Source organism: Silurus aristotelis, assembly GCF_946808225.1.
Source record: "Silurus aristotelis genome assembly, chromosome: 18".
Classification (NCBI taxonomy): Eukaryota; Metazoa; Chordata; class Actinopteri; order Siluriformes; family Siluridae; genus Silurus; species Silurus aristotelis.
In genome coordinates this window covers 19,882,515-19,899,998 of record NC_139591.1, presented here as the reverse complement: position 1 = coordinate 19,899,998, position 17,484 = coordinate 19,882,515, and positions in this window count along the sequence as shown.

The following is a 17,484-nucleotide window of genomic DNA, read 5'->3' as shown; positions in this document are numbered from 1 at the left end:
GAGGCATGATTTTTACCCCGTTACTGCCATTTAAAAGCTCTGTCTGCCAGTGCCAGTGAAGGACCAGGGGTTTTGCCAGTCCTATTAAAGGAGGCAGGGCCTTGTACCGGTTACATCAAGTAAATAAAGCTTAGCCTTTTTGCACCTCTCAGTGCTAAAGGGATGTGGCATCTTTGTCTTTCCATCCTAGTCAAAGAAGGGGCTTATTTATTTACTTGCTACACACTGTACTAAATCAGAAGGCAGGGTCAGCCATGATACAGCAGCCCTGGAGCACTGAGTGTTAAGGGTCTTGTTCAAAATCCCCAAGAGTGGCAGCTTGGCAATACAGGGGCTTGAACCCACAACCTTCTAATCAGTGGCCCAGAGCCCTAACCACTGAGCTGTGGTCTTTTTATATCCTTGTAAATGAGGTGTGGTCTCTGTACCTATTTGTTTCTTTAAAGGAGGTGTAGCAGTCAATCCTGCTGACACAGACGTGATTCCAAGTAAAAGAGGTGTGGTTTTTATGCTTGTCAATTCAAATGAAGGAGGCATGCCCTCAATCCCAGAGAAGGAGCAATGTTTTTTTCCTCCTTGTAACAACAGTGTAGCCCCGTATTTGTTTCACTGAAGTTAACATGGCCTATTAGTGCATGTTGGTTCTGAAAAGGAGGTGTGTCTTTTGTGCCTTATAGTTAAGTAGGTACATGGTGATATTAAAAAGTTTTACCTTTAAAATAGTCCCCTTACACTGTAATATATCGCTGGAATATCTTCCCAAAGTCTTCTTTTTAAAGTGTGTCAAGCACCTGTTGCGATTACTGCTAGATCTCCACAATGGTGTCAAAATGGCAACCTTTGAGCTGGATCTTCATCTTCGGGAAGAGGGTAAAGTCCGCAGGAGCCAAGTCTGAGAAGGGTGGGAGCGGAAGTGAGATCATGTTGTTTCCGGTGAGAAAATCACGTGTGAAGAGTGCTCAGTGACAGGTTGTTTTGTCGTCCTGGAGCATCCAGTTTTCCGCCCGCCACAGATGCGGTCGCTTTCAACAAATGTCCTTAAACATGGCACTAGAACTATTGGCTGTACACAGGACAACATCTTTTGGCACACTGACTTATAAAGGTTGGTGCTTCCTGTGACTATGCCTTGTGCTGCCGTCTGTTCATATGTTACAAAAAACTAGTCTCAAAACTTTTTGACACTACCTTGTATGACCTGGGAACCTGTTATTGTCAGTGAACAATGTGTTCCTATTGTGACTCCAAATATAGGAAATGTGGCCTCTGTGCCTGTGAACAAGGCATGGCCTCTGTTGCTCTTAAATTCCCTGAGAAGTGTAGCCTCTGTACCTGTTAGTTTCAGGGAAGGAATTCCTTTTTTGGTGCTGGTAAACAAGGCATGGCCTTAATGTTTGTTTCAGTAAAGGATGTGTGGCCTCTGTGTCCGTCAGTAGCGGTAAAGGAGGTGTGGCCTCCTTGTAACAAAGATGTTGCCTCAGTCCCAAAGGAGGCATGACATCCATTTCTGTCGACCCCAAAGAAATAGGTGTGGTTATTTACATTCTAGTAGAAGAGATCTTCTTTTAGCTTCTGTCCCTGTCAGTGTCAGTGAAGGGTGCTTGGTATCTGTCGTTCCTAGTAAAGAAGGTTTGGCTTTTAGAAAGAATAGATATTGTCCCTTCCAGTCCCATGAAATATGGTCATGTCTTCACACAACTAACAAGAACAGTTGTTATTTTATGAAATATCAGCTGCTATATTTACATCAAGCGCATCCGAGTCCAAACCCAGCAGCTCTGTGCTGTCAGATTTGCTTAGATGTCTTGGCACGAGTTAGCTGCTGTAGCTCGGGGGCTTTCAGGATTGGAGTAAATCCTGTATGATTGTCCCCAGCAGCTGTGTGTGCAGCATCACTGCAGGAGCTCACGCTGTTGCAGAAGAGCTGTCACCAACTCTTCCTTCCTCTTATGTTGAGAATGTTCCCTAGTTGACTCCTCCCAACTAGAATGTAGCACGAGTGTCTACATTAAGGGAGTAGCATGTAGTGGAACCAAAGTGTTGTTTCCATTAGGCTACATATCTGTTAACTAGCTTGCTTTATAATTAGCTAGAAAAGGACTGCAGAGGAATATTATAGCATTTCAATATTAGAAAAAATCGATTTAAAGATTTTAAACTTTATCAATTGCTTTATAAAGCAGCAAGTCACATATTCAGACGTCACCGACAAGTTTAGACTTTATTCAAAGAATCTTTAGTTTGCTAGTTCATTTACTTTGCAGCTATTAGCTAGCTATATTAGCTTCCCAGATTAGACTATTTGTGAAGTGATTCAGTTGTTATCAGTGAAAACTCCGTAGCTGTAGACTAAATAAAATGTCTGTCTAAAATGTTATGTGATTTATTTGCTTAAAACCTGCTTATAGTCTGCTGTAACAAATTGGAAAGTTAAAGCTGTGCATGCTGAACCGTTTGAACAGAGAGTACAGATGCTTAGATGGAGTGTGGAGAGTTTCAAGGACCGAAGCACTGTATCGCTGTCCTTGGGTAGAAATGAATTGCTCTTGACAACACTATTAGCAGGTAGTTGAACGCCATTGTGGGTCTTGTCAAAAGCAGTTGTTGTTTCAAAGTGAAACAAAGCAGCGTGTTGGGAAAAAGAAGTTTAAAATCAAATTTCAGTACAAAATAGCTCTTTTTCTTTGGAGCTTTTTGCTAAAGTTGGCCTGTTAGCATGTTAACTCTGAGTTTATTCCGTTCTCTTTTATTTGCCACAGAGCAATAACCAAGCCAATCCAAACAAAAAAATGTAAGAAATGGTAATATTTGTGTCAAATGTCACCAAAACATGCCAATTAACAACTTGTCAACTAATTCAAGCTGAAATTCAAGCTCCAAATCCTGCAGTGTTAAATCCTTTCTCTCTTGCTAATGTTCTACACCATCCACCTGCTCTAAACATGCACATTCCCGTCATTTTGAACGCTTTTCTTTCTTCGAATTAAAGGCAAAACAGACAGAAATGGAGGTTCTGACCTTAAATCCGTAAACACCATCTGCAATTCGGGGTGTTGCTGTAATTTACGAGTAACATCTGTTCACACGGCTGCCCACGTTCATACAAAACAAACAGGTGCTGTAGAACAAATGAGACAGGGAAAAAAATCATTTGTACCGCTGAAGAACACAGAAGACAGCGCTTATGTCACTAATCGCTAAGCACTAAGTGTGAGACAGTAACTGGGATTAGCATAGTGAATGATAAATTGAAGGAAAATTCATATGGAACAGTACATTCATATGGAACTTTACAATGTATAAATTTAAGATTATCATTTGACACAATATATAGACAAAAGTTTGTGGACACCTTGTCCATTAGATTTGTATGTGCTTTCTGAGAATCCCATTCCACATTTAGTCTGCATTTGCCCATATAATATCTGCAGTCTTTTGGAAAGATGGTCCACTAGATTTTGGAATGTACTTGTAGAGATTTGTATGCTAATTTAAGCACAAGGGTGTTAGTAAAGTATAGATAAAGATTGAGGAGGCCAGGGGTGCAGCCACTCAGCATTCTAATTCATCCCAAATTTGTTTAATGGGGTTTAGGTCAGAGCTCCATGGCAGGCCACTCAAGATCTTCCACTCCAACCCATGTAAACCATTATCATGCTGGAACAGGCTTGTTTAGGTCTTCTAGTTCACGAGTGGAACATTTAAAGCTGTCACAACCCAAGCCTTCTACATGACTGGAAGTGCGTGGAAGGTGTTTATATAATTTTATGGAACAGACCTCAACCAGAACAGCATTTTTTTTTTAGACGTAATGGAAGAGCACAAGATTTTTCAATGTGACTTGAATATATAATATTGAGGAGTATTTCCATATCCTTTTCATTTTGTAATCACTGTTAACATAGTTCTGCTTTATATTTCACAATCAGCACTTTAGTATGTGTATAAATGATATACAATATACGAGGTGGTCTCAAAAAATTTTCGAGACTAATGCTAGCTGGTGCTGTTCTGACCATGTGCGTTACCACGTTTGCAATTTCATTATGGACAGCAAGTTAGAACAAAGAGCAAATGTAAAATTCTGCGTGAAACTGGGCAAATCTGCCACAGAGACGTATGACATGACGTATGTTCGACACACGTAATGCTGCACCGAGTCGTTCGAGGTGTTTTGAGGGGCACGAGCGATTTAAAAGCAGGAGAACATCACAAGACGATGAGAGAACAGGAAGACCTTCAACGATCTCAACCCCCAAAAATGTCAAAACCATTCAGCAACTTGTGCATGATGATCGTCGGAGACCAATCCACACGATATCCACCGTACTCGCCACATTTGGATTCTGCGGACTCCGTCTTCTTTTCGAAGATGTAGATCCAGCACAAAGCTCATTAATTTGACACAATTTTGGAGATTCAATGCGAATCGTAAAAGATGCTAGAAGACATGCTACGAAAAGAAGACAAATTCCAGAAGTGGCAGGAACGCTGGGATCGCTGTGTTCCTGTACAAAAGGACTATTTTAAAGGTGATAGTTTGTAAATTTAGATAAATAAAATACTTTCTTGTCAACAGAGCTCGTCTTGAAATTTTTTGATACCACCTCGTACAGTACAAATACTGAATTTGAAAAAAGTCCATTGGAAAGACATGTAGAATTCATGTGTCCATTCTGTTTGTGTTAATCCTAGAGAAGAAGGTGTGATCTCTGTAAATCTTAGTATGTAAATCTCTGATCATACCAGCCCAAAACCGGACCACTGGGGAGATTTGAAACACTTTTTGCTGGTCTTTGATGGTCCCAATATAGCCTCAGAAACCTGTCAAAGCTTTCTCCTTGTGAACTCATCTATCAAACATTGTTTTACTAAAGACTGTTGTGCATGAAAACCCCGATTCAATTTTAGAGTGTGATTTATGTAATACAACTTTATATCTTTATAGCACTAATGATAACAGTTACTCTCGCTGCGCCGGTATAACACTATAAAAGAAATTGCATTTAAGTACAAAATATAATTATTATTCACTACAAAAGAAAAGTCTACTTTTGAGATAGGTGCTGCTTTCCAACTAAACAAAATAATGACATTTTTTGCATTCGATTATTTAATCCAAGTGTCTTTGGGGGTTTTTTGCTCAAAAAAAAGAATCAACATTCAGAGCCCATTCAGAGCTCGTTAGTACAAATGATTTCTTAGCATACAGATCCTATTAGCATCGGGAATCTGTTGAAACACAGCAAGCAGATTTCGAAGCATACACTTGTCTCAAAGATCAAATGCACCACATTTTTTTTGCAGAACGTTCTGGAGGCTGCGAGAGTTGGTGTTTTATACTGAACGGTAGGTTTCAGTGTTTGTTATGCAAACCCAAAAGTGGCTGCCCATTCTCCTCTCATCACATCTCGTCATGCCAGGAATCCATACACATGTCCCCATTTCCTTCCCACCAATTATTCCCTTGTCAGAATGACGCTCCTCGATACAATGTTTTAAAATTGTAATTATGTGGCAGATGATTGTAATTATGGCGAGCACAAAGTGAGAGGATTATTGTAGTGGAAATTAGTCGAAGACGTGCACGCACCATCGTAGCAATCACACGGTGCACAGGGAACACAACGGGTCGTTTGCATAATGTATGGCCATGGGGGGGAGAAACCTAGTTCACTTTCCGTGCTTTGTCCCTTTTTATGCAGGTTGCCAGATTTCATAAACGTAGTCGGAAAACAGACACAGAAGCAATTGAATCTGAAAGAAGTGTACTGCCTCCTGGGAGTTCAAAAGAAAAAAAAAAAAAAACAGATCATTATAATCTGTGCCCATCTTTTTCTATTTATACATTTCTACACATAAAGATCATCAAGAGCATCATAAACCTAATAGTAATAAAAATCTGAAAGATCTGAGCTCATTGTTTTCCTGAACACACACAATACACAGCACTGAGTAACAACTGCATGAAATCTGCACATAGTAACAATTATTACACAACAGCTCTTTTTCTTTTCACAGATTTTCTGTCAATTTCTCAGAAAGTTTTTTTTATTATTACTTTTGACAAAGCTATAACAATTTAAATATAAGTACACGTATGTATTTGGATTGCTTGTGATGGTGTTATAACACTTTAAAGACAGTTAAATATTTAGAACTATTTATAGGAATTAGTTATTAAAATGTCTAGATGCCAACAACCGTTTCAAATAGCTCTTAAATTAGTTAAAAATATTTTTTGACCTTTTAATGACAGGTATAAGTAGTGTTTTTCATTACCTGACAGTGTTATGACAGTGTTATAACTGTAATTTTTAACTAGTTACAGTATGACAATGTTTGGACACTTTAATGAGAGTTGTAAGTAGTTTTAGATTAGTTATAACAATTTTCTGACACTATAATTACAGTTCTGAGTAGTTTTTGAAATAATTATGAGAATGTTGCGACAGTTATAACTAGTTACTAGACCAATTATTGCAATGTAATTAAAGAAAATATTTAATTCTAAATAGTTTTTTATTAGTTATGAAAATGTTACAACATCAATGACAGTGTTATTTGGATGGGTTATGACAATGTTACAAAATTATTGACAGTTATAAGAAGTTTTTAACTATTTTTGACAATATTATGATAGCTCTATCTATCTATCTATCTATCTATCTATCTATCTATCTATCTATCTATCTATCTATCTATCTATCTATCTATCTATCTATCTATCTGTCTGTCTGTCTGTCTTTCTGTCTTTCTGTCTGTCTGTCTGTCTGTCTGTCTGTATCTATTTATTCTTATCTATCTATCTATCTATCTATCTATCTATCTATCTATCTATCTATCTATCTATCTATCTATCTATCTATCTATCTATCTGTCTGTCTGTCTGTCTGTCTGTCTGTCTGTATCTATTTATTCTTATGTCTATCTATCTATCTATTTGGATTTTCAATCTATGAGTTGTATCACATGATTTATGTGGGGTGCATCTCTTTCTTTTTCTTTCTATTGTATTAATGTTGTCACTAAACTATAAAGTAATTTATAATAGTATATGGAATGGTTTTGCTGTTATCAGGAAGTGCACATTTTTCATTTTATTTCAACTTGTCTCTCTCTTTTTTTAAAAATGATCTGAATGTTTGTCCTTTTTTTTATTTCAAACAAGAGCCTTCATATTATTTAGAGAAGCTGATGGGAACAGTGCAACATGTTGGTGTATGTGTGTGGTTACTGATGTCCCGTTGTGTGTTATTGCAGAAAGATGACGCCTGCGTAATCAGTCAAGATTACAGATAAACCCTGAGCAGTGGAAAAAAACAAGGCACTTACCCAGACTATACCACTCTCTCTCTCTCTCTCTCTCTCTCTCTCTCTCTCTCTCTCTCTCTCTCTCTCTCTCTCTCTCTCTCTCTCTCTCTCTCTCTCTCTTTTGTTCTCTCTCTCTCTCACACACATACATTTCGTAAAACAACAGATCGAGTTACTTGTCCAAGTCAATGCTGAAGATAGATACAAAAAATACAAATAAAAATACCCTATCCGGTGTTTATAGATTCACAATGGTGGGACACATTACTTTATTTGGTCTCCTGTGGCAGGTGGGACATCAATAACCAATTAGAATCTATCTAAACTGTCACCTGCTGCTTCAACTGCTGTCATTTCTCACTTTCTAGCATTCAGAGAGTGGAAAAAAAAAACAGTGGCCTGTCTTTCACACAAAAACGAGCTTTCAGGAGTTTCTGGGAAACGCATATGAAGCTGTAAAAATTGGACAAGGTCAGTAGCATGTGCAGGAATAATGATGCTGAGGAGCGTTCTCGTTCTCAACCAAAACTCCATTAAGGCTTATTTATTTAAGATTTTATAGACTAGAAGTAGCAGGGATATAACATACAGCACATTGAAGCGTAAACTAACTGTAGAAAAACGTATTGGGCACGTAACTTTCCATTTTCTCTTCACTTGAACTAAAAACTGTCCAGCATGACAATTCCCCTGTGCACAAAACCAGCTCCGTAAACACATGCTTTATGGTTTGGAGTGGAAGATCCTGCTATAGAGCTCTGACCCTAACCCTATTGAACACCTTTGAGATGATTTGGAATGTTGACTGCACTCCAGGTCACCTCACATCACTTAAATCGGTACCTGACACCCCTGTGGCAGAGTGAGCACAAATCTCAACAAATCTAGAGGAACATCTTCCCAGAAGAATGGAGGTCATTATAACAGTGATTGGACACTAAATGTGGAAAAAAAGCATAAACCAAACTTACGGTCAGGTGTCCAAAAAACTTATGCCCATATAGTTTATCTAAGCCAGTCATTACGTTTAACTTTAACCACTAAACCCCACCTGTCCTACCTCCCTTATAAGTCCCCATATGTCTTTCACCCATAATAAAGTGATTATGTAAGTAATAATGTTATTGTTCATTGAATTTATGGAAAAACACATGACATGGAGCAAATGTAATAAACTCACTGTGGAACAATTAGTGTGTAATATACATAAATCATGTGTAAACATTCATATGAATTGTGTATGGGGTATTTTTTTAAATGAAACCTAGGTGTGAATAATCAGAAAAAAAATGCTTTATATGAGAAATGTAATGAAAAATAAATGATTCATATTTGGGAAATGAAGTATATCAGAAAAGTTACATCTAGAAATAAATCAATTTTTTAAAAATAAATGATGTGTGTATAAAGTCTATAAACAAAGTGTAAAAGTGAATTTGGGAAAAAAAGAACAGACATTAAATGTAAAAGCGATTGATGATGGTGATTTCTGTTCAATGTTCCTGTATGGAAAATAAATTGGATGAAATATAATTTATTTGAAAATAATTAAATAGAAATAAAAATAGAAAAAATAATCTGACAATAAATGGGCTGTTTTGGAAAAGTTATATTTAAAAATAAAGATTTTTATATGCATTATTTCTGAGTTTCAATTTGGCAAAGGAAACTGAAAAAAAAAAGATATTTAAACATATATTTGTAATTGATTTTTAATTTTTAAAAAGTAAATTTTTTAAAAATGCAGTATTTTATTTATTTGTAAATATAATGTATATTTGTGTATATAATCTACTAATGTAATGTAATGTATAAAGTAATATATATATATATATATATATATATATATATATATATATATATATATATATATGCTTGTGAATAATGAAGTAAAAAAAATGTAATAAAATAAAACTATATATAATATTAAAGTTAATTATATGTGGAATCATGTTTGAGAATAATTTACTTTGAAATAAAATAACAAGGAAAAAAATGACTTATTTTGAAAGAAGAAAAAGCACAATGTAAACAATTTCTGGAAAATCAATCAAATATAATTTAATGCAAAAATCACTCACAAATCTTGAAAAAAATAACATAAAAAAAATTAATGTTAAAAAAAAAGCACATGCATATATATATATATATATATATATATATATATATATATATATATATATATATATATGTAATTAATCTACATGTAAACATGTAATGTATTTAAAAACCACATGTTTCACACATTCAGGTGTGACTCTTTACTAGCTAGCTAGCTAGTAGGTGCTAGCTAGCAGCTAGCACCTACTAGCCTAATTCAGATGAAGGTAGCATAATTAGTTTTCTTCAACTCTTTCAGCTCTCACATATGGATGAAAAATGTTCACCGATATCCCAACACAATAATCGCATGTTTTCAGTTTTGTGGAAAGACTGCCAGCTGGCTACATCTGTTTTGCAATAAGGACCTTCAGAATACTGCTGTTACTTGACTTTGAGGCTACCAGACAAGGATATTTGTGTCCTAATCCATAAATCTACTCTATGAATCAGACACATTAATGTCTTTGTGATGTAGAAGAGGTCAGAGGTCGAGGTAAGACGAGAAATTCAAAGTACAATTCGTTTTCACACATGAAAGCCCAGTGGCTGCTAGGCTGCTTTTAGCCTCTGACCTTCATGCTAACAGGCGCTGCGGACGCTATTTATGTCTCCCTTTATTATAATGTGTCTCATGTTGGACTCAGATGATAAAACAATGAACGCAACACTATTGCGTGGATACACGGCCTGAAAATGCTGGCGTGTGTCACGTTTCAAAAAGTCCAGTTCCAGTGCTCCAGTGAAGCTCAGAATCATCTGGGACAACTCATAGGTCTACAGCTTGAACACCAACACATTGGACAAGAGCTTGGAATTCAATACATAGCACTAGATCTTTGACTTGAACTCACAAGACTGAAGCTTGGACATCAACACATTGGACAAGAGCTTGGATGTCAAAACATAGGACTAGAACATGGATGTCAGCTCATACGACTTAAGCTTTTACATCAACATGTAGGACAAGAGCTTGTACGGCAACACATAGCACTAGATCTTTGACTTGAAAAGACTAAAGCTTGACTGTCAATATATTGAACTTGAGCTTGGACATCAACACACATGACTAGAGGTTGCACATCAACACAGAGTACTAGAACTTGGACATCAACACAGAGGTCTATAGATTGGACATCATAAATTTTCAATAGAGCTTGAATATCATCACCTTTGACTAGAGCTTGGACTTCAACACATAGCACTAGATCTTTGACTTAAACACATAGGACTAGAGCTTGGATGTCAGCTCATATGACTAGAGCTTGGACATCAACACATTGAACTAGATCTTGGACATCAACACATAGGATTGGAGCTTGAACATCAATACGTTGGACTAGAGTTTGGACTTCAACTCAAAAGATTTAAGCTTAACCATCAGCACATTGGACTAGAGCTTGGACATCAACACATAGGATTGGAGCTTGGACATCAAAATGGTGGACTAGAATTTGGACATCAACACGTTGCATTTTATTATAATATATATATATTTATCATTGCACACAGCATTTTATTATATGTAATTGTAACAACCTTTTTTGTACATATGACAGTAGATTTTCTAATCTTGACATTTGGACCAGATTTTAGGTTTTTTTTTGCACAATACTCACATATGTGCATTTCAATCCAAATACATTCGCATGGTTTCTGACAAATCTTTCTATTCCCTACATTTATACTTGGCTCTTTTTTTTATTCAGGATTATAGATACTAAACTGCATTTTGATGTTGAAGGATACAGTTTTCCTGTGCAATGACAAAAAATGCTAATCTAATCATATCGAAATCAAATCAACTTTGAATTGATAATCATGTTCGTTAATTAGCGCTGCTTTGAGCACTCGCTCCAACAAGCTTTGTTTTACTGCTTGTGTTTTCTAGCCATTCGTTCTCTAACCAGCATGTTTTCCTGCAAAACTAACACTGCTGTACTTTTTCGACGGTTAAGCTTTTTTTTTTTCGCATTGCATGTTTTTCCAACTGTTTTCTGACCCCTATAATCTGTTCTCTATCTCTGTTTGGACTCAGACGGTCTTCACAACAGCTTTTATGGTTCAGCTGCAGGTGTGCACTGGATGTGAACATGAAAAAAAAAAAGCCTTTGTCTGAATACGCTGGAAAGCCCTGTGTGACACGAAGTCCATCATGCTCTCCTGTAATTGGGTGGGCGGCTTGATTGCTCCACTCAGTGAGTGTGTTTGACCCGGAGCAGCCTCGCTGACTAATAATTACCTCGAGCGTTATGAGTGCATCATAACCTCGACCCTCCGCACCAGAACCGAATTTAATTCCGTGCACTGAGTCAGATCTGAAGCTGGCACGGGCTTCCACCAGAGCTGAACAATGACTGCACAAACAATCGTCTCTAACCATTTTTGGTTCCTATTTCCATTGGGTTTATTTCTGAACCAAATATATTTAATATATTTTTATATCTCATATTTATAATAACACCTTTTCTTTTACACACTATGGCTTACTACATAATAAGTTGGATTTAAGAGCAAACTGAATAGTGAAAGCTGAACTCTGGCTGAACTGTGATAAAAATCCACACGACCCTATTAGCAATGATCGCGGCAGGTCCAAATACCGCTTGCTTTACCCGGTGTTATCACAGTTCTAGCTTTTCCAGTTTCCCTTTTTGGATGTTGAATACAGATCACTGCCACCTGCTGGTATGGGAGAGTTCTGTTCTCTCACATAAGCTCAGAACGTTTCCCACACAACTACCTTTACTGGAAGCCGTGTTACTGGAAGACCCTGTTGGTGATCATTCCACTATTCATTTTGAGCTCTGTGTGAGATTTCATGAACCTTGTTTGTTGCATTGTAAATCATCTGTACCATGACCGTACTTGGCAATTGACATTTTTCAATATGGACACACAAGCGAGTGCAAAAAATATTAACCTTTTAACTAACTTTTGCAAATGACCAGGACATTTTACGATCAATTTAAGCTCATTTAAGCATTTTATATTATTTAAAATATTATATATAAAGTGTGAAATATTAAGAAACACAGAACACTGCCTCTTATCTTCAGGAAGCAATTCAGCTTCATGCTTTTTTCCCAATGCTGGAGTAATTCAGGGTTTCACAGGATGCACTATGTGTTATTATTTTTTTTTTTTGTGTGTGTGTGTGTGTGTGTGTGTGTGTGTGTGTATAGTGTCTCTCTGTGGTGTCTGTGTATGTCATCCAGAACAATTCTGCAGGCGGTATACACAGCTGGATTTGAGTTCACCAGCCGCGCGCAGCGTGTTATAGAGGTTGTGTCATTGCTGAGTGTGTGTGTGTGTGTGTGTGTGTGTGTGTGTGTGTGTGTGTGTGTGTGTGTGTGTGTGTGAGTGAGAGTTCATAGAGCTGATGATGATATGTTTGTGAGTGTGTGAAGCTCAGCGTCTCATCATTCCGTCACTCTGCAGTATGTCTATCCTCCTGCTGATGTCAGTTAGACCGCTGAAAGCTCCTCTCCAAACACTCCACGTTCTCCTGAGGTGAGACTGCACACATCTAAACCTCGTGTTTTTCTTTATTGCAAACGTTACATTGCATTTTTACAGTTTACAAAAATGTAGATATAAAGTATTTTCTAAAATATCCAATAAAGGTTTTTTGTGTTACAAATCCGCCTGGTAGTAATGCATTATTATAATATAATAAATTTATAATTACAAATATTTTGTCATGACAGAAAAGGTGTAAACCATGTATATAAATTCTATCATCAATTCTGTCATCTTTATCAAGTACTGTAGCAAAGTTCATCTCCATCATGTATAGGATTGATATTTACCATATTTACCACTGGTGGGTTGTGCATTTCACACCTATGCTTTCAGTGGTGTCCTGCCTGAATCAATCTTCCTCTTAATACCATCATGATGACACCAAGGCTCTAGAAATCAATATTATGCAGAAAGTATAGCAGTATAACAGAGCTGCATCACAGACAGGAGTCTCATACAGTGAGAATGAATGTTATTACTAAAGCTAGAAACCCAAAGAAAATTCAACAATTCTCCTTTCACTGCAGTCACAACTGCACTGCCCGCACACATCATCTCTAGCGGAAACATCAATATTAACCTCATAGTATGAGCATTTTTTTTGTGCATTACAGTTTTTTAAAATGAAGGTAAATTGTGTGTTTTTGTGTAAATTCTACAAGAAAGAAAATGCTAAATCATAAATGGTTAATGAAAAAGCATAACAACTGTTTTGAACTGGTTCGGCCGAACCTTTCCTTTAGAATGTCCAGCTTTTCTTAAAAGTCCTCCATATTTTGTAAATGTAAGTGTAACTGCAACCAAATTTTTTTTTTCTCCTCTGTCAGCAATTATGAAAAGAATAAACAGTTATTGAATTCAAATGAATATACAGATGCTCCCCGAGTTACGATGGTTTGACTTACGATTTTTCGATCTTACAATGATGAAAGCGATACGACAAAATTGTAAAAATATTTAAGATTTCACGCAACAGGCAGCAGCGTACGATGAGCGAATCTCTCGCCCTGTGAGATGCCCCACCTTTGCTAGCAGTCGACGGAGTATAGTTGTCTCAGTGTGTATTTTTTTCTGTTCCAAATGTTTTTAAACAGCAATTTTAGTGATAAAAGCATGTCTTCCAAGCCCAAGTATGTCTCCTGGTTGTAGTAAAAAAAAAAAAGAAGAGGAAAGCCATCAATTCAGAGCAGACAATTTAAATTACAAATCAGCATGAAGCAGAAAAGACCGTCACAGTCATAGAACCATCTTTAACTTACGATATTTTTGACTTATGATGGGGTCGTATCCATCGTAAGTAGAGGACTACCTGTATTTGAACTTAAATATCTCTGACTAGTGCTGAATGGATGAATTCTGATTGGATATAAACTCGTTGACAGACATTCCCATAAATGGGCATTGATTATTTATGTAAGTTTTTTTTTTTCCACAAAAACATTTCCTAACAATGTCAGCACACGATAATTCATTCGGAGTTCCAGTGTTTTCAAATAATATACTGAACAGAATGAGATTCCAATGCACCATTTGCAAATCAGTAATATGGAATAATTGGTCAGGGGTCTTAATAGTTTCGCAAGAGACTGTTTATTGTATAGTTAGTTATATATCAATTTTAGATCAACCAATGTTGCCAGAAAACATAAAGCCCAGGCTCAAAAACACAAAAGTGAATCAGGGAAAGAAAGGAGTTATTCTATTTTTGTCTATACTGAAGGCACAATTTAATATATCAATGACACCAACAGGTCATGAGATTGCAATATGCACTCAATATAGTCTATGGTTTCATGCTTATTGTGTTTTATTTTAAGTTTTTCGCATGACCAAGCAGTTATCTATTTATTCACATTAATCAGTTTGCTGTATAAAAATCACTACCTCTTGTACACTTAAATATAGTGTGGACAATTATCCAAGATTTTCACCAACCCGGAAAGAGTTGTTTATATTTGGAAACCACTCCTAGATCCTGAGGAGTGCACAGTGGGGACTCAGGAGGAGTTTCTAGCTTCAGACAACCCGGCTAGTAAGTGAAGACACTAGAGCGAGCCTACTTCTACTTCACACAAATACACATTTTTACATTCGAAATCATTGAAATTTATTGCACTACATTGTCTAAAGTTTCTGTAAATAGATACTTATTTAATACCCGGATTTTCAAACACTGTTGACTTGTTCCACCATTTCCCAGGGTACAAGGAAGACACGCTTCCACATGCTTCTTTGTTTTGGCACCTAGGTGGTGGAATAAACTTCCACTTGATGTCAGATCAACTAATGCCAGGCTCACATTGTTTTATTTTTATAGTCCTTTGCTATTGTCGCTTGTCAGACTGATCCCCATGTCACACTGTCGGATCTCAGTTGTCATAATGTCAGACTGTACAACAGTAAAAAATGATGCAGACAAGAAAAAGACTCAGAATCATCAATCTGTGACACATTTAGACTCACATTCTATATTGATAATTTTAGCTAGCATCAAACAAAACCAATCTGTAGCGGTAACTTCGTTCATGCCACGCATTATAATAAAAATGTCAGACAATCACTTCTTTTCTCTTCATAACTCAATAAGTTCTCTTCTTGCTGTACTGTCCATCTGACTTGTTTCAGAATTTTCCATGTGGTGGTTCGCGCTAATTGTGTCATCGGGTTCGGTGCTTCGATTGGTCCTTGGTTTGATATTTGTCGTAGGAGAAGTTACACTGCAGGTAAGAGTCTGAAATATTCCAGAATTCTGGAGAAAAATATTGATCGAAATGGCTATTCATCTGCTGTTGGTAAGCAAACCAGCTAACAAACACTACAGATTTTAGCTGAAGATTATAGGAATATTTAAAAATGTTTTTACTTCTAATAGAGTTTTAGAAGGCTGCTATTCCTAGTCTGCGTCCCATTGACAAGCACTTTGTTAGTCTCTCTAAAAAGGGTGTCTGTTAAATGTCGTAATTGTAAATGTTAAAAACCATTCAATTATGGTGCGTCTACAAATGAAATACAACAAATGTTGTTGTACCTTGTTCATTGTTGCAGCAATGAAATCCCAAGTTGGGATGCTACGTTAATGTTTTCTAATATGGCATAATGAACTTAGGTTGGTTTACTGACCGATCCTGGGTGTAATCAAAGTTTGTTTGCCAAGAAGTTTTGGAAGCAATGATATTTTTCTATGGATAAACAAGTGTGCTAGAAAAATAGCCTTATTAGTTATAACAATGGAAAAGTCTTTAGGTATCCTTATTACCAAATTCCTAGCAACAAATGATAGTAATTCAGAACTAAACTGGAAATATGATCCTTTCCTTATATTCGCTTTATAAGTGATGTGGTTGTGACTAAAGTAGACAACATTCTAGAATTTTCCTACAAATAACTTATTATACATTAATCTGGTATTGCAGTGTTTTATGACATTTAATGTCATTATCCTATAAAATGGCAAGTTCTCAAAAGTCATATTGTGTCAGACGGTGATTATAGCGTGAATTTATTATCCTGACACCCAGTGTTGCTGTAATCCAGTTGGTTTATTCATGTGGGAATGTGAGGAGAGCTATTCAGCACACTGTTAATTCAATTCCCCTCAGCTGAAGTCGACGCAGCGTCATTATGCGGCTTGGCTATAAATTATCCGAAATTATTCCAAAACGCTCAGCGTGAATGACATCATCCTCCGGCGTGCCCCGCTTAATTCAGTGGGTAGTGTGCAGGCCATGATTACGAGTAAATAATTTCTGTCAGCAGCCGAAAATTGGAAAATAACAAGCATAGCACGTTGGGTTTTGGGTGATAGATGTGCGGGATGAATAGCTTGTGAAAAGAATGAAGCCTGGCCAGGAATAACGAGACTGAGTCTCAAGAGGGCATGTCCTTGAATCATTGTTTTTTTGTGTTTGTTTTGTCTTGATTTTTTTTTTTTTTTTTACTGCACGATTTTCAATTCAATCTAAAATTACAGTGCTGTTTTGACCTGTTGCCGGTTGTTGGCTGAGTGTTGATGTTATCAGGATGTGACTTACTATAACTTCTCCGGAATAAGGCAGGGATAATCATTTTGGGGACAGCAGCAGTGTTTGATTTTCAGTTTCTGAATGCCACTTAAATTCTTTTTTTGTGTGGTCTCTGTTCCTTATCTTCAGAAGGCATCACCTCTGCACTATAAGTTGCTATGATGAAGGTGTTGCCTTTATGTCAGTTATTGAGGCAGAATCATTCTTCTCCCAGTTTCATGGAAGGAGAAAGGGTCTCCATTTCTATCAGGCTTGGGGAAGAAAGGTTCTGAAACTTGGTTCTGTGCTATTAATTGCTCTGAAGGAGGTGTGGCCTATGTTCTTGTTGTTAAGGTGTAATCATTGTGCTGTGAGTCTCAGGGAAGAAGACGTGGCTTCTTTGTCAGCATCAATTATTCCTTTAAAGGATATGTTCCATTTTCTGCCATCGGGGTCTTTCATAGTTAGGTTTTGCAAATAGTGTTTGGGAAGATGGCATGACCACTGTGCTGTCAATCAAAGTGATGGAGGAGTGGCCTAAGTT